Genomic DNA, 19,488 nt, shown 5'->3' on the forward strand with positions numbered 1-19,488 from the left:
CATGTAACAAAACCATAGTAGCAGAATACAGATCACACTTTGAGAAAAGTTGTTCTAATCGACATCACCAGTTTCCCCATTATTTCTATGAAAAAATCTAGAAGGGCTTTTCAAAATGTAAATTAGACCATGTCAGTCCTCAGCCCATAAAATGACGGAAGAGGGTCGGGGAGTGGGTGGGGATGTTAAGAACATGGACTCCAGAGTCAGACGGCCTGGATTTAAATATCTGCTCATCACTTGCTGGAGTTATGACCCTGAGAAAACCACCCAAATTCTATGTGCGCCAGGTTTTCTCACCTAAAAATTGAGATAATAACAGTGTCTACTTTATATAGAGTTGCTGTGAAAATTAAAAACATTAATTTTTGTAAAGTGCTTACGAGCATGTCTAAAGCATAAGTGTGTATGCTGTTTCTACTATTGTTATTTCTTATTAGCTTGGCTTACAAACATCCTGCCTTTAAAGGTGTTGTGTGTTATTAGTAGTAATGTTAGTATTATTATCATTAGCATGGCCTACAAGTCCCTCCTTATCTCTCCAGCCCTACATGAACAAGCAAGGTGTCAAGCCAGCTTCCTACCACACAATAAAAGAACAATAAAACATTGAGGATTTTATGCAGACCATTGGTGGCAGACTAGATCATTGTTTACCAAATATTCACTCCCTTCTCTGCACCCATGGGAAAGCTATATACACGCCCCATGTCTATCCACACGGCTATGTAACTTGATTTGGCTAATGGGACATGAGCAAACATAATGTAAGCAGAGGCTAGTGCAGTTGGTCAAGCTCTACCCTTGAGCAGCAAGGTCCTGAGCTAGTGCAGTGGGTCCTCAGCAGCCCCCTGACCATAGAAAATTGACCACTATATGGATCAGATCTGAAAGGAACCTGCAGCCTGGGGCCAAGCCCACGCCACCCCCTCTGAGCTCTGCAGAACACCCCTGGTCAATCACTGTGTCAGTAGAAATTTTGTGTTTGTTACACACCCAGAGCTAACTGCTCACACCACTCTGCTTCTTCTCTTTTTCCTTTATTTTAAATTCTGCTTCTCAGAATTTTGACCCATTTCATTGCCGGGTAGTCCTGCTCCTATGTACTCTGGTGCATTCTGGAAAACTAACACCTTCTAAAAGCAGCACTACACATGTGGCTCCTAGCCCGTTCCACAGTCCCAGAATTTGAGGAAGCTCCAAGTTTACTTTCATGCTTTGGGCACTCAAAGTGACCGTTTGTTAGAAGTTATATATATAAGGGTGTATATTATGCATATGGGTGTGTAATTTTATGCACAGGTATAGGTACAGCGCTCTCTCAAGAAGTGCTATGCTAAGTAATCCAGAGGCACAGAATTTAGAGGCCACTTCCCATTATCTGAATATAAGCTCAGGCTTATAAACTGAGTCTCAGATGAGTGGAAAATAGAAGAAACAGAAGGCCCATGCCAGGATACCACTCATTAAGAAGCACAGAAAAGGTACAAAAGTGCTATTTTTGTTCCTTTCCTCCTGGACAGTAAAAACCAGAAACTAAATAACCCTTAGAGACCTTAGATCAAATCTAAAATCCATTCTTGCACATGCCACTGTTATTCTAAAGATGCCCACTAATTTGCAATCAGATTAATGTTTGCTGTAATCCTCAAACATTTATTTTATATTTGATGCCTAGGATTTTTTTATTTATTTTGAGAGAGAAGGAGGGAGAGAGAGAGAATCCCCAAACAGGCTCTGCATTGTCAGCGCAGAACCCAAAATGGGGCTCAAACCCACAAATCGTGATATCATGACCTGAGCTAAAACCAAGTCAGACAGATGCTCAACCAGCTAAGCCACCCAGGTGCCCCTAGAATTTTTTTTATGTAAATATGTGCTATAGACCATATCTCAGAATCGTGGCACATCTTGGTCTCCCTTTTTCTGCAAGGATATCGGGAAATGCTTACAGTAATGGTTTCCGATGCTCCTACAGACTATGCCTCTAAATGTATGGAAACCTGGGTCAAGACTATTGTAGTGTATTGTGAATTAGCCAGCCAACATCTCTTAAGAATGTTATTTTAAGTTAACTCGCTGCTGCAATAGATTTGGCTTATTCTAAAAGCTTAGGCTATCATTTCAAATTTTACTCCCACATGCCAAGTAAATAACCATTTGAGAAAACATTTTGAAGTGTGTACTGATGTAGAAGTTAATGATGGAACGGGTCAATGCGGACCTTGTTATTATTTTCTAATATAAAAATATCCTGTTACTTTATCCCTTGCTTTTTACCTTGTGAAAATAATGGCACTTCACCAAGAACTCGCCTTTTGTGTGTGTTGGGGGTGGGGAGGAGAGCTGGGCTGTTTGAAGTTAATATCCCTCACTTTTACAATTCATTGACCTATATGAAATGAATGCTGTGATGGGTTTTTAATCTAGATTTCAAAGGTTTTCTCAGTTTGGCTTTTGGCCACGACTAAGGTTCATTGGATTTATGTTTGCTTTGTAAAATATACAAAATTTCCTACATGAAGGTCAACACCAGGCTAGTGCCATAACAACTATATTGCAACCTGTTAAACAATCCATAGCTAAAAGACAGAACTCAATTTACCTTCCCTCTGAAAAAGCATGTCAATTCTACCTCCTCCAGTTCTCCATAAACTAAAGAGCAGAGTAGAGGCTGGCTTCAAAAACCCATTGGTGAAAGTACATTATATCTGGAATCCACTAGTACTAGACCCCACATGAAAGGTTACCCCTCCCCCCAAAAAAGCTCTGGGGATCAAAAGATCACAGCTCTTTTAGTCTGGCAAACAATCAATTGATTCTGCAGATTGGCCTCCAGAGCAAGTGAGTTACCTTGAGTTGTGACACCTGTATTAGCTGAAAAAGAAGAGCTTGAGAGAAACAGTTTCCAAGAAGTCTGGATCTAACGTGAAACACTGAAAAGCTTATGTCATCCATCTTGCTTCCTCTAAGCATAATTTAGAGATGGATAAGGAAATTATGGAGGAGTTATAGAGCCAGAAATGGAATTTATGTATTTTTAAGGACAAATTCTGTCAGGAAAATAAATGCGATGGAAGTCTGCTCTTCACAAATAAAACATGTAAGGTCAAAATGGCTGATTTAAGACATGTGTGACAAGGCTTTCCAGCATGTAGTATAAAATTATCAATCAAACTGAAAGCTGCATATATATAACATACACAAATTATATATATTAAAAATATATATTATATGCACATATATTTTACATGTGTATATATAAAGATTTATCCTCAGGAAAATCATCCTTTTTTAAAAAGTGTTTATTTATTTTGAAAGAGAAAGAGCACGTGCACGCACACACACAAGCAGGGAAGGGATAAGGAGAGAGGAAGAGAGAAAAAGCCCAATGGTGGGCTTGAACTCACAAACCACGAGAACATGACCTGAGCCAAAATCAAAAGTGGGACATTTAATTAATTGAGCCACCCAGGCGCCCAGGAAAATCATCATTATATCTGGCACAGGGACTACATTGATTGACAACTCTAAAATGGTTATTCTGTTAAGCACTAACATGGACAGAAAGAACAATTTGCATTTGATGGTGTTCCACTGAAAACTAAGAACTTTCACCCACATCACTGTGATGGACTATATTCTTGTTCAAATTACTTGCTGCCTTTCTCTTCAGACAACCCCTTCTTTCTGAACAATCATATTTTCTGGTCCTTGGACACAGGCTAAACCTATGCCTTCCAAGCAGAAGCTTTATGAGCCAGTATTTGCTTTGTCGTGACCTCTCTACTTCTGCATCAACCAGGAAGGTCCCAAATGGGCTGTTCTGCTACTCTGGTCCCAGAGTGAAGATCCTCCTCAGGGGAAGCCATTCCTGACCTGGCATGGACCTGTAGCATAAGCAAGAAATAAACGTTGGTTGTATATCACTGAGATTGGGGATAATTTGTTACTAAAACCTATTAGCCTATGCTGACTGATACAATCAGACTGACACAATTTTAAATTTTACTGATACTGATAGAGGTTTCACATGCTTAAAGTGATCCAGCTGAATATGTAATATTCTTTCCCCTCTCCTAACCTGCCAGTGACTTTACATTTTGGGGCCTCCAGTTCCTCATATACTTATTGAAAGAATTGGAACAAATAATCTCTAAAGTGTCTTCCAACTCTACTATTATATGTTCATTACACTCCTCTTTTCATAGATTCCTGAGCCTTATAAGGGTTGCTTGGGTGATATTTGCTACTGTGAGTAGTTATATTTTGGATGAGATCCAAAATATTTGTGTATTATAAAAATTCCACAGCTATTACTGCAAAGTTGTAGAGTATATTGACTTGTACTCCTTGATACTTTACTCTGTAAATGTGTTACTCAGATTTCTATATATTTGCATACCACCTTTCTGATTAAATTGCAAGCTTTACTGTAAGAAAAGAAGTATTTTTCTTTTTCCTTACTCCTTATCATGCCTCAGCATGTTTTAATAGTACTTAATGACCTTGTCTCTTAACAAATGAATCTTTTTTTTAATTCAATAAAGATGGAAACCAGACTTGACAAAAGGGTAAAGCATTTATTGCAAAGATTTTAAAGATGGTAACAAATTCATTGATAGTCCTCCCATCAAGAAGTGGAGTCTAATTTCTCTCTGGTTGAATGTGGACCAATCTTAGGGCTCACTTATAACCAAGATAATGCAGTAGAAGAAACACTACATGACTTCTGAGGGTAGGTCAGAAAAGTCATGCAGCTTCTGAGGGAGCATAATGCAAGCTGAGGTTAAGTACAGGCTACCACCACCCCCCCCCCCAACTCCAGGTGGAATATGTGTGACCTTCCTCAGGCATTCCTTGCTGCCCAAGAACAAAGGAAAGGAAAGAAAACAAATGGCTAACTGATAGAAATCACAGTCATACAGGACATAAGTCTCCACTTAGTTTGCAAATATCTCAGTAAATTACAAGAAAAAGGCAATCTTATCAATAGTCTAATTTCCAGAGACCTATAGACTCAGTTTCCTGGAGCCCCAATAACAGCCTCCATCGTGATGTGGGGAACAGAGGCAAGAAGGAAATGGCAGGCAAAATTAAGTTTCTTTATAACCTGCAGGCCATTGACAAATACGTGAGGCAAAAACAGGATATAACATTTCTCAAGGAACTCCCTACTCTCCTAATGCTAATGCCTTACTAGAGGAAAAACACCCTTAGCTTGACAGTGGCAAGCCCTAGTTGGCCTAGGAGTCCTCTTTAGCACATCAAAGTCCTTCTGGAGGTCTCCTTTTTGCCTTTACCTCCCCAACTCCATAGTATATAAGCTGTCATTCTTCACAACCCCAGTGTAGCTCTTTCTGCCCATGGGTCCTATTCCTGTGCTTTAATAAAATCACCTTTTTGCACCCAAGACATCAAGAATTCTTTCTTGGCCATCAGCTCCAAACCTGTGACATTCCAAAACCACATAGCTTCCATGTTGTTGACTGGAACACTCACTCATGGAGCCCAGAATGGAAAAAGGACACCTACTCTAAGGCTACCATGCTGTGAGGAAGCCCATGCCACATGAAGAGGCCACGTGGCAAGCACTCCGGTTGGCAGACTCAGCAGAGCCCAGTTTTCAGCTCACTCCAGCTCATTAATCAGACATGTGATTGAAGAAGCATCCAGATAATTCCAGTACCTAGCTAATGACATAACTTCCAGTTGAGTCTTTTTTGTAAATCCTTTTAATGTTTGTTTATTTTTGAGGGAGAGAAAGAAACAGAGCACCAGAGGGAGAGGGGAGAGAGTGAGAGAGAGAGGCACAGAATCTGAAGCAGGCTCCAGGCTCTGAGCTGTCAGCACAGAGCCCAATGCAGGGCTCGAACTCGGGAACGGTGAAATCATGACCTGAGCTGAGGTAGGACGCTCAACTGACTGAGCCATCCAGGTGCCCCTGAGTCTTTCTAGCAGAAGCCCAAGACCTCATGGGGTAGAGGCAAGCAATCTTCACTCTCCCGTATTTAAATCTTTAACTCATAAGATCCCTGGGCATAATGAAACGTTTGTTGTTTCATGCGATTAAATTTGGGGGTGGTTTGTTACGCGGCAATAGATAACTGGAACATATGGTATCTGTAAAAGTCAGCCTGAGCCACAGTGTCAGCCCAGACAAGTGTCACACAAAGAAGTATGTGCAACCACGTGTTTTTCTGCCTTGTTTATTTTTATTAGGGTGTAGAAACTCACTGGGGTAAATATCTCCCCAGTAAGAGCAATCTGGAAGACAGGAGTATTAAAACATCAGGCAGAGATACAATCAAATTATTATCAAGCAATTGCAACATGAAAAGAGGAGGCGCTGATAGAATCTCAGAGCCTATCACTTTCCTGTGCAATTGCAACATAACAAAAACACCAGTCAGAGATGTAATCACAAAGACAAGTGGAATCAATACCGACACTAAAATACATTACAGGCCATTTTTAAATAAATATGTAAAAATCTGCTCTAAATTGATTCTAGCTCAGCATGAAGCAAACTGTTGTAGCAATTTTTACATGCAAAGCGCAGAGCAAAGACCAGGAGGAACCGCCCGGAGCATTCACAGCTTGGGGCGAGGAGATGTTCTTTCGCTTCAACTTGCTTTGTGACGTGCTGTTGTCCTGTGGTCTCAACAACAGATTTCACCTTATGGATCTCAAAAGCTCTGTTCTCGGAAAGAAAAACCAACATTGTTCAGACTATGACAGCTAGAGAGTTAAAAATAAACCCAAGTGCTCTTTAATGACAGTTCCGTTTCCTAAGGAATCTGTCAGAGGCGCAATAAAAAGCATTCGGTTTCTTTTTTGTTGTATTGTTTGGGTTTGTTTGTTGCTGGAGTCAGGTCCTATCCTAGTTTATATGCACTTAACATAGGTTTAATGACTTCTCCGTGCATGGCATTATTCTGGGCACCAAGGATAGATATAAGATATAAGAAAGGCATACTCCTTCACTCAAGGATTATTAATTAGGATATTACATAGTCTAAATCGTACCCACATATTTTTTAATGTTTATTTGTTATTTTTGAGAGAAAGAGAGAGAGACAGAGCATGAGTGGGGCGTGGCAGAGAGAGCGGGAGACACAGAATGTGAAGCAGTCTCCAGGCTCCGAGCTGTCAGCCCAAAAGCCCAACATGGGGTTCTAACCCACAACCGTGAGATCATGACCTGAGCCAAAGTCAGACAATGAGCCAACTGAGCCACCCAGGTGCCCCAATACCCTGATACTTTAAATCCGTAACGATAAATTCATCCTCGACTTTCATCCTCCCCTTCCAAGACGGCAGCCTCCTTAGCCAAAAGAACCGTGGAGTACCTGGTTTTAAAACCCTTCATCATATCTTTCAGGTAATGCTAAATAGCAGCGCTCAATAAATATCTATGGAACTAATGAGCAAAGTCCATTTGGTGTAAGACCTACTACTACAGAATAAATGCCCACCACCCAAAAATTTGGTTTTTGGGGTCCCAGGCTCTCCTTGCTTACTTCTGCGGTGTCTATTGCTTTTAAAAGTTGCCAACATGCTTTCAGTGAAGCTTGAAGTTATTACCTCAAGGATTTTGTGTTTTGAGCTTTATCATTAATTGTGCGGTAAGAGATTTGGTCCTCTGGACAAGAAAACAGCCCTTCTCCATATACTTAAAATCACACCATGGATAGATATAACTACAAATGACAAGATTCCTGTCTTCATTATCCTACTTCCAGCTAGAAAGTGGCCCTGCTGTCGTGGGGTCCAGCGTCTACCAGCTTCACAAGGGATTTTAAAATGTTTGAGAACTGACAGAGATTTATTGATTCCAAATATGAAAAGCAGCCCGCAAAACTGAAGTAAAAAACTGGTTAGCAGCCTTCCAAACATAAGGTTGCATTACCAACATGCTGCCACCTCTACTTTTACATAGTTGTAGAGAAAGTATACGTCATGTAGCTACGAATACCTTTTAATCTATTTGAAAGGGTGTGGACTGTCCAGATGCAGTGGGAACTGTTACTGGCCTCCAGTCTCGCTTCTTCCCATCCTGTTTTTTTCCTAACAAGGCTCTGATTTTGTTCAGACATACCCAGCAGCCATGTGCCTCGAGGAAACTGACCCCAGTTCCAGAAATAAACCTTATTGGTCTAATGGTGATATCACTCCCTTTGGCAGTAGTTGGTTCCGAAGTTGGCCTACAACTCAACTCTGACCAGTAAGATATGAAAAGAATGCCATGGGGGAGCAGGGAGGGGTGTTCTGGAGTAAGTCTCTTCCCTCCTAGCAGAGGCAGTCCCGTATAGCTGAGGCTTTTCTGTCTGAACATGATGCCCGGAACTACTCCAGGCATTTTACTGAAACCTGAGGAAAAATCAAAGCTGAGGATGACAGAACAGAGAGATATGAAGTTCCTGGGTCCTTCATAATACGGTCAAGCTGTTGAATCAACCTTTCCTGAGCTACCCTATCTCTGAACTTCTTGTTATATGAAATTAAAATGTCTTCTCCTTTTAATCCAGGTTTAGTCATTGTGTCCTCATTGATTTATAGGCACCCTATCATCCTAACCAAGGAGAAGACACCCCACTTCCTGCTTCTCTGTTATTATCTGTTTCAGTCAAATTCAGAGAACAACAAAATGCCTTTTCTCTCACTAGCTGTAAGCTACCAGGACAAGGATCACATTACACCGCCTCCACGTCAGTTAGTGGTACCATTTGAATAGGAGATATTCTTCCTCAAACCCATGCATCACATTCATTCACGACAATGGTTAAATTCAATCTTGTTACCCACTGGATATAATTTGAGGACCACTGGAAAGTCCCGTGGACAAAAGTATCTCTACTAGATTCCCATCATTAAAATCAAAGCAGTGTAACACATGAACCAAGATATTGATTGTTCCTGTCTAAGTAATCGTGTGTGAGCCCACCTGGAATTTTGACCTACAGAACTGTATGATAATAAGTGAGAGTGCATCATTAAATTTGTCATAATTTGTGCACGGTGTTAGAAAAGAATTAGAGTGTAATATAAATTATGCCAAAATTTTAAAACACATGAAGTTGTTAATATACAGTAGGTGTCAGCAAACTGCAGCCCAGAGGCTAAATCAAGCCCATGACCTGTTTTTATATAACCCATAAGCTGAGAATGGTTTTTACATTTCTAAAGGTTTGTAAAAGTTTTAAAACAAGAATATATGACAGAGGCTGTGTGAGGCCCATGAAATCTAAAATGTTTACTATCTGTCCTTCATAGAAAAAGTGTGCTCATCCCTGCTCTATACTATTTATTAGACCTTTGTATATAGGAACAAATATAAATAGCAGGTTCAGGATACAAAGTGTCCTTGGATGCCTTATATTTGTCCCCTCTGGCTCCATATCCCAGGTCTTTCCTTGCCATGAGAAGCTGATCTGTCCAGACCACATCTGGGGCCTCTTGCTCCTAGTTGGGTATGTCCAGTATTGGCCCTGACTAGCAACCAGAGGGTGGGAGGAAAATGAGAGTGGGGTGCTGATTGGCCCCCTCCCTCCCTACAGGGCTGCTTCAGGCAGGTCTTGTCTCTCCGCCAAAGGGCACAATGCCTCTCAAGACTTCCACACAATTCTCTCCTCCCTCATCTCTTAACTGTTCCCTCCCTTCTCCCGTCTTTAGGCCTACAGGCTTCGGCACCCTGATGTCCATCATGTACACATGTGTAGATGGTTTATCAAACACCCCACAAATTATCCATCTTGGATGTAACGTCTGTTTCTTACCAGGACCCTGACTGATGAACCCACTAAATTATAGCGGTCACTTTATAGGTGAGTGAGGGAAGAGGAACAAGAGATGGGAAATAGAATACTTCAACTTTGTTCTTTAATATTCTCTCTCTTTGGTGGCGCCTGGGTGACTCAGTTGGTTAAACCACTGATATTTGGTTTCTGCTCAGGTCCTGATCTAATGGTTGGTGAGTTCCAGCCCCAAGTGAGGCTCTGCACTGACAACACAGAGCCTGCTTGGCATTCTCTCTCTCTCCCTCTCTCTATTCATCCCCCACTCTCTTTCTCTCTCTTTCTCTTGCTCCCTCTCTCACACACAAAATAATAAATAAAATGAAAAAATATTATCCCTCATTTATAAAAGGACTCAGAACAAATACAACCACCTCTTAATCACAGCTGGTTCCAGTGACAAAAGCACAAATACATACGGTTTCTTTCCTGGTGTTTGTACCCCTTTTAATATTTGGAAATTTAAAATCTTTTCCAGCCACACCGATTGTTTAAGACTGTCAAAACCACCTATCCAAATTCAAATCACAGTCTCCCTGACTCGCCCCACCTCGCCTGATTGACAGCCATGTCGCCCAACTAGTTACTTCATCACGACTTGCTGCACAGAGACCTCCACTGCCCACTCTGCTCATCACCACCCAAGGCTCGAAGCCGGAAGGCAGCACAGCTTGGAACTGACTGGCACCGTGAGGGTCAGCACTTCCGGTTCCGGCCGCCCTCCTCCAGAGACCTCGGCAGTGGCTCCCTGTGCTGTTTTGGAAATTAAGTAATAAACCTTCACTGCCAGTACTTATAAAATGTTCTGGCTTTATGGGACAGCACCTCCTGATGCTTTGGGCACAAGCCCAGTTTAAGCAAAGCATCTAAAAGGAGAGCAAAAAGACAATTTTGTAACCATTGCATTAAGCACAGAGGAAAAGAAAAATCAGGTTCACGGTGAAGGAGAAAAGCTCCTCTTCAGAGCAAATACCAAAAAATAGGTCTACTAGCTTGGATCTGTCCAAATGAAGTTAGAAACATGAAATTCTTCCGTTCATCGTGAAAGAAAGCTTCATCCATATTAGATGACCCCGCCCCGGCACAAACTCCCGCAAAAGGAGCTGCCATCACTCCACCCAGGACTACAAAACACCTGATCATCTCTGCACACTCATCTTACTTCATATGATCTATGACCCTCATCTGAATTCTGACTTGTAGGGAAATGCCTCTTGTGAGCTGTGGATGCTCCGTGGTTTTCCATGTACTTCATTTTTTACCAACTGTGACAAGATTTTTAATCTTTCTACAAAAGAAACCAAACCTGCGCAAGAACAACCTGTCATGAATACTTACAGCCTTGCAGTTAATGCTGATTTACGTGGAAAACGTGATTTAATCATGCTGGCGTGCAAGTGTGATTTAGTCAGCACGGTGCTGCTGACAATGTGTAACAGAACACGGTAAAAGCTACAGGTTAACACCTGTAGCCAAAGGAGGTGCCATAGGAGACGCCATAAAGGTGCCAAAGGAGACGCCATAAAGGTGATGGTGGTAAAATGAAAAATGATTATTATTTAGCATGTATTAATCCTAGGTGGTACGCTAAGTTCTAAAGAACATAGCAAAAGTAGATTACCTCTACCTTTCCATGCTTCCCTTAACAAAAATGGACAAGACTTTAACAACACTATCTGTGTGTGAGAATATGAAGTAGAAATATCCTGCACTACATCTGTGAACAAAGACAGAAAAATGCCAAAATGAAAGCCAGAAGGACTTTTGATACTTGCATTCTTCATCCCTCATCTGCTTTCATATACAGCACAGTCTTGTGTAGCTAGATCTTGGGTCAGCAAACCACAGCCTATGGGTATGCTGCTAGATTTTGTAAATAAAGTTTTTCGCTGGAACTCAGCCACATCCCTTTGTTTATGTATTGTCTACAGCTGCTATTGCACTACATCAACAGATCTGAGAGCTTATGACAGAGACTGTATGGCCAGAGCCAGAGAGCCAGAAACGTTTACTGGCTCGCCCTTTAGAGAGGTTTATTGACTCCTGATCTAGACAGACTCGAAGAAAACATGATCCAGATTTATAATAGTCTTAATAGACGTACATATTAATGTATGATTTCATATTTATTCATGCAAGATAAAATTCAATTCAACTTATTTATTCATTAAGCATGTACAGAGTGCCTGTTTTTTGGCATCAGAGAGGAACGTACATACCATCGGGAAGGCTAACACATCATCCCTCTAGAGCAAAGGCACTCTGCCCTGATGGAACTATTGGATTTTCCTACAGCAAAAAGCTAGTTTCTCACAATAAAGATTTTGAAAAGGCCAGAAACCCAGAGAAATAGCTGAATGGAACTGAAGTTGAATGGCTGAATTGAATGGAATTGAAGTCGAATATAAGTAAGTTGAATTGAATGAAATTGAAGTCAAATATAAGTAAGATTACACAAAACTTCATCTACAGAGGATAATCATTCATGGTTTGACTTCTAAATCTATCCTAAATATGATTTGAAACTTATTTGGAGCATCAAGAGACTTAGTGGTTTTACTTCAAAGCCCATGAACTCTTGAAAAAACAAAAACAAAAACAAAAGCACTTGCAATCCACTTCCTGATTCTGTAGTTACAGTACAATGGAGCCACACGGTCAACAGTGTGCTAAAACCAAATGGCATTTACTTATTTGGAGACCACAAATGGCTTTCTTGGTATAGAAAATAAGCAGTATTTGAAAAGTTCTAGCCTGAAGGACTGCTTTTGAAATCTTCTTGGAAGAATCACTTTTAGGGCTCTAACAAATATGGACATTGCAAAACTATTCTTTAATCTGAATAGACTCATAAAGGTGTTTAAATCTCCCAGCTGCACAGAGAGAACACAACTAGTAGTTTCTCAGCACATGGGTGGTATTTCAAATAGATACTATATTTTCTTCTACAAGAATCATACTCTGTGACTTAATCTTACCTGCTTAACATCCAAGATCTGTTTTAGGTTTTCGGCAGCTAACATATGCTTTCCCATGGCAACTGCATAATAACATCATACAGTTTGAAGAGGAAAAAAAAATTCAATATTTCAGGCCCAATTACTTCATGAAACTGTTTTTGCAAGTGTCTTTTTATTTTACAACAATTTTAAAGAATATATTTGAACAGTTTATGTATTTCACCACCTGTAATTCTGAACAAAAACACATTTCTTTTTACTAAGAAATACACAGAAAACATCCAGGCTTATTCAGGGAAGTGATAATGGATATTCTTAAGCAAAACAAAACTAGCACTAAACAGACAGGTCAGGATTTGAATTCTTACCTGGGCTGGGTTGACTAACCAGAAGAATGACCTTGACCAGTTACTGTCTTCTCTGGGTTTCATTGTCATCATCTGTAAAAGCAGGTGATTTAAATACTTCCAGCCCTAAATACAATGATGACTAAACCTTGGCATCTATTGTAGTTCTCAATAAAATTACTTCTAACCTTCTTCTAACCTCATACTTATGCGTGACAGAATGCCAGAGGGAGAAAAAAAATCACAGTAAACCAAACATGAATTTGATTCTCCCCTTCTATCTGGAAGGGGTCATCAAGATATTGCTGAGCCACAGAGAAAGAACATTTTCTCTGCCCCACTTCTAGCACATAGAAATAAGTTCACTCTTACTTTCCCTGACTATATGCTTTAGAAGAATTATAAACAAAAAATGATTTTTTTAAGAAAAAAATTTGGGACCGTGTACAGTCTTAGGGGTCAACACATCGGCACATTGTAGAAATAACTTTACCTAAAGCAGGATGCACAGGCAGCTCTATAATCTGTCCTTGAAAAAATGTGTGAAGTTACTAGAAATCTCTGATGGAAGGAATTGCTGATGGAAGGAATAAATGGTCCTACTTTGGAAAGATGTTTGGCAGTTTCTTACAAAGCTAAATAAACATACTTATCCTGTGATCCAGACAGAATACAGCTATCAGAATCACAATGTTTTGCAAAAATATAATACAATAGAAAATGACAGTACAGCTCTTCAAATAAAATGCCTTGCATGAAGATTCTGAAAGTTTTGTGAAAGTAGTATTATCAAATGATGATGGTGACACAAACTGAAATACAGAGATTCTTTGAAGAAGAACACAGTGATCAGACAATCGTTTGAAACAGTAATTAGGAAGAGTATGAGAAAATGGACTTGGAAACTAAAATTTTTAAATGACCAGGTTGCTGAGCAGGAGGACTTAAAACATTCAACATTTTCTCATATTAGTAAAGACTACTCAGGCAAAAAGAAAACAATTAAGCCACCTATCTTTTCTTTTATATGATGAAAAACCTTCCAGGAGGGAAAGGGTCCCAGAGAAGAGCTGATAGTATAAGAAATAATTAAAAGCAACCAAGCACAAAGTACATACCACTATTATCTAGGATTTTTTTTTCTACTTTACCTTAGAGCATTAAATGAAACAAAGAAAATAGCAATATCCCCAAGCAACAATCATTCCCCACTTTTCAGTCATCTTATGCAAAATAACAACTCCAGGGAGAGGGGAGCTTTAATAAGAGTAAAAAGAGGACATTCTTTGACAATTCCTTAGACCCGCCAACAGCAGCAATGCAATGTGAGAAACCTAGGCAACATCCAAACATGTTAAGTGCAAGATATCAATCTTACGTGAAATAAACACCAAACTTTTCACCTAGTTCAAAACCCATCGCTATCTGGCTTTGGTTCACTTCCTGGCCTGTACTTTGCACCACTCTCCCCTTCACCCATGGGTCCCAGACTGTTCCTACAACTTCCTTCCCCACGCCCAGCCTCGCTCTCTACCTGCAGTGCCCTTGTCCTCAACTAGGCATGGTGCTTGGCCTTCCGGCTCCCAGCTTTACTGTCTTCTTCCTGGGGTGACCCCTCTAGCCAAACAATCTAAAGAAGCCCTCCCGGGGCACCTAGGTGGCTCAGTGGTTTAGCATCAGACTTCAGCCCAGGTGACTAACTCATGGTTCATGAGCTTAAGCCCAGCATCAGACTCTGCACACGGGGCAGAATCTGCTTGGGATTTTCTCTCTCCTTCACATTCTTGCCCTTCCCCCCACTTGCTCTCCCTCTCTCAAAATAAATAAACAAAAAAAAAAGAAGAAGAAGAAGCCCTCTCTGTACCTAAGAGGAGGCCTCAAAATATTTGTTAGTTTTTCATGGTTGTTTTTGTTGTTGTGGGGATTTTTGGCTTATTTTATCTCTATACCAACTAAAAGTGAAGCTCTATGAAAGCTAGTAACTTACCTGTTTTAGGCCTGATGCTGGTAAAGAAGACCTTAATCTGACATTTGTTAAAATGGTAAGGAAAACTTTTTATTCAAGACTAGCCAGGGTGGCCAGCTGGCTCAATCAAAAGATCGTGTAACACTAGATCTCAGGGTCATGAGTTTGAGCCCCACATGAGGTGTAGAAATTACTTAAATAAATAAAACTTTTTTAAAAAGACAATTACCTGATGAGTGGATCAAGAAGATGTGGTATATATATATATATATATATATATATATATACAATGGAGTATTACATGGCAATGAGAAAGAATGAAATCTGGCCATTTGTAGGAAACTGGATGGACCTCGAGGGTGTCATGGTAAGCGAAATAAGTCAGGCAGAGAAGGACAGATACCATATGTTTGCACTCATAGGTCTAACAGGAGAATTAATGGAGAACCATGGGGAGGGAAAGAGAGTTGGGGAGAGAAAGGGACGCAAAGCCTGAGAGACTACTGAATACTGAAAACAAACTGAGGGTTGAAGGGGAGAGGGGAGGGGAAAAAGAGGTGGTGGTGATGGAGAAGGGCACTTGTGGGGAAGACCACTGGGTGTTGTATGGAAACCAATTTGACAATAAACAATTAAAAAAAATAAAATAAAATAAAGTAAAATAAAGACAATTACAATAGGGGTATTGCAATAGGGGAGATAGATGGAGTTTAACTCTGAATACAGCAAAGGCAGCTGCAGATTTATAGCCAAAGAGCAATTAAAGGTGAAGGACAGGAGGTAAATGACGAAGAGGAGGCGTCAAGGGTGGGGGTATTCTTGCTACAGTTACCTAACAGGACTCTTGGTGTAGGCATGCCAGGAGGATCAGATATCAAGGGAATGAGGAGGACTTAGGATTCTTTGCTAAGATTGGACTGTGCAGACCAAAGGTAGAAATGGACACCAGGACTAAGGATTAGTCAGGGATAGAGTTTTTGTCAGCACATAGCTCTTAAAAATTACTGACCTACCAAAAGAATGAATGAATGAATGAATGCTCACCCTCAAAATTAAAATGATAGCTCTGCTATTTAAAAATTTTAATTGCTTCACTTTTTCATTTCAACTTACTATCCTAAAAAATTTTAATAATAGCGATAAACAAGGAAAGAAAGCCAAAGTATAAACTCCCTACTTCCTTGAAAAATAAAAGTAAATCTTCATAATTAATGATTCCTTTTATTCATTTACTTATTCCTCAAATGTTTACTGAGAGCTAACTGCAATGTACTAGTTACTCCTCCAGACATGGACAGACAAATCCAAAGAGAACACCCTTTCAAGTTCACTGTCACTGGCTACTGAGTGACAAATATGTGAATGGAAGGAGATATGGCAAAAGGAGTAGCCAGGATAGGCAAAAAAGGACCCCTGGTGGGCAATGAGGCAAGCAAAGACAGACTCAGGAGGAGAAAGTGTGATGAGAATTTCCCAAATGAAATGCCCTGTAATACAACTTCTGCCAGAAATCTTGCCCATCTGCCACAAATTACAAAACCCAGGGTGTGCCTGGTGTGATTAGGTTTCTCGTGGAAGTCAGCAAAGAGGCCAAGTTGGGTGGAAAATTTGTGTGGGACTTAGACTCAGCCAAACAAAGGGACAGTTGCACTTCTGGGTTATGTTAATACATTGGAAATCATGATTATAAATAAGAAAAATATATTGCCTATTCTAGGGCTGATATCAAAGGAGGGGAAAGGGTGCGGATGCCCCTGAGGATATCATTGTTATTCCTGATGAATTCAGAGGAGGAGTAAGAAAACAGACCCCATGTGATGTACTGCTGCTCCACAAAGACAGATCCTTTGCACTCCGATCTCTGGCTCTTCACAAGAGGACAAGCCAAGAGAAGAGAGGAAAAAATTGGAGCACTCACACCGGACACTGATTTTCTGAGCATGCTCCCAGTACGGCTTCCTCTCTCAGTGGTAGTGAGGGTTAACTACAAAACTGAAAATAATGTTTGATAATACCTGTGTACTTTTTAATTGTAATATAGCCAAGATCTGAGGTGATGACATTTCCCAATTAACAGGAAAAAAAGTAAGATTTTCCAATTTTTAAATTTTGTCTCAGGAGTTTCGTAACCCAAACCTAACTAGGTGATCCAAACAGTAAAAGCAGAAGGGTTGATAAAGAGAAGGCTAGTTCAATGTAAGAGAGGTGATATATAGTAGCAATGATTTCTAACACATGTTCATTAAAAAATTGTGCTAATTGGAAGCTTTGCTTCTTTCATTTGAAAGCAACTAGTAAGAAGTTGATGACAAGCACACTCAGACACCAGAACCCCACAAGGAAATTACAGATGTAATAGATACCTCTGGGTGCATACAAGACTTTTAAATCTAAATTGAATCTTTATTTAGAAATCAATTTATGTGGGTAGACTCTTTGCCCAAGAGTATTTGTTTGCTCTTTTATGAATGTTTCAAGCTAGCAATTTTTATAGGGTTATAAATGACTCTAAATAAAATATGAGGATAGATTTGTGTAATAAATACAACTCTGACATTATCTATTCATTTGTCCATGGAAATGTACAGACTTTATCTAAAACAGTTATCTAACTATCACATTTTTTACTTTATGAAGTAAAATTGTCTATAAATGACCTATTTTCCTGTATGCCCTCCAAAGGAGCTAAAATAGTGACCCTTGGGCTTATTTCAATAATTATGAGGTTGATCTGACCCCACTTCCAAATGAGTAAAGGCAACTCAGATTTACTTAACCTGTATTATACATAACAAAATATTGCATAATTTATTTTAAAGAAAAAGAAAATTCTCTCTAAACTTTACCAATTTTTCCTGTTTAAACCACATTTCCATATCCGGGGAGGGGGGGAGGTTATAATTCAGATAGAATCAGCTCTAGGCAGAGTTTGGTGGGGAAAGTGATGCTTCCTGAGTCAGATAGAACCAAGGCAGAGGAATGGTCTCAACCCTGGGTGAGCACTAAAACCAATGGTCAGCAGTCCACACCGTATTTCATATAAAGAGAGTGAGTGTGACGCGGTTGACATGGATTCAAAAGGAGCCTACAGGCAGGCAGTTTCAATTATCAGTGACTTAGGGTGTCACATCAGGGGTGACAATACCAGAGAGCTCTGCTGTCCATCTGGTTTGGGAAAGATTCTGGCTAATAGCAGGGAGCATGGAGTGCAGGGCCCACATCTCAACAAAAATAGACTTGTCCATGGCTGGGATTTAGGACAAGATTAAGTTCTATTAAGTTTCCATCAGGAATCAAGGAAGAACCATATTCTTATTGGCTAGACAAGGTTAAAGCAGAGAGCCCTGGACACAGGGGCTTGAACATACATAAACTACACAGCCTCCCAGCTGGGCACAGCCACAGCCAAAGACTGGACTCCTAACTCTAGTCCCTGCCTAATCACATAGGATTATTCAATCACTCTGTGTAGATTCCCTGACGTAGTGCAACATGTAGACCTTGCAAAATAAACTGAGAAAAACTCAACCAGCCAAGGGCAAAATAATATGAAAATCAGCAATAGCCACATCAAGTAATAAGAAAAATATCTCTTACAGTGATCGCCACAGATTTGGAGTGACGTGATGCTTTCTTCCAGCTTCTCTGCTGCCAAGGTTTATAAGCAGCCTTCAAGGTCCAGGTTCTCTTGATCATTAATTTCATATTTAAGATTCTCTTTCCCAGCAAAATCTCCTGCTGTGCTGGAGAATTTCTTAATTACATTTTCAAGTTTTCTGCTGTCATGGCAGAATACTGCAGAAAGTAATCATGGAGCGAATAAAAACAATGAAAACCTTTTTCCCCCACAAAAGCATACAACAATGCAAAATTGTAAACACAGATGTAAATGATGTGCTCCACGTTTGTCTTAGCAAATTAAAATGCCATCTACCCTTTATGAAGAAAATGCAGATAGTACAAACAGGGCACACTGAAGTAAAGAAATAAGACTAGAGAATGAATTTCAATCTAAAATCACCATGGGATTAATTAAAATCTAAAATTTGACAAATCTAAGTAATTTCCAAAATTGCTTGTTTTTTATGATGAACACTAGAGCAAATGTTTGTGGTAGAAATGTTGAAAACATAGGAAAGTACAAAAATGAATAAAAAAGAAACACCCAAAAGCCTAATAATCAAAATTAGACAAAATAGACATCTGAGCATACATTCTTTATCTTTCTTCTAAGTATATATGTGTATTTTTCATATTTAGGAATTGTAGTATACTTAATATTTTTATAAACTGCTTTTCCCCCTAAGCTAGGTTGTAAAAATTGCTTTATGCCACTGAATATTCTTTTACAGCATTATTTTTCTTGATCACAGAATATTTCATTATGAGAATATACTGTAATTTATTTTAGTAATGCC

At 39.8% G+C, this 19,488-nt stretch overlaps 1 long non-coding RNA gene across 2 annotated transcripts; it reads right to left on the reverse strand.

Annotated features, from left to right (window-relative positions):
- Positions 1 to 3,431: 3,431 nt before the first annotated feature.
- LOC115292961 lies at positions 3,432 to 18,732 on the reverse strand. 2 transcript variants are annotated; one of them, XR_003909266.1, is made up of 4 exons: positions 18,668 to 18,732; positions 13,126 to 13,197; positions 12,776 to 12,837; positions 3,432 to 3,890 (listed from the first exon to the last, which is right to left on the reverse strand). It is a non-coding gene; the product is annotated as an uncharacterized LOC115292961 (long non-coding RNA). The 2 variants fall into 2 exon arrangements; XR_003909265.1 differs by lacking the exon at positions 3,432 to 3,890 and adding an exon at positions 6,580 to 6,698.
- Positions 18,733 to 19,488: the final 756 nt, after the last annotated feature.

The sequence above is a fragment of the Suricata suricatta genome, chromosome 5, assembly GCF_006229205.1.
Source record: "Suricata suricatta isolate VVHF042 chromosome 5, meerkat_22Aug2017_6uvM2_HiC, whole genome shotgun sequence".
Taxonomy (NCBI): domain Eukaryota; kingdom Metazoa; phylum Chordata; class Mammalia; order Carnivora; family Herpestidae; genus Suricata; species Suricata suricatta.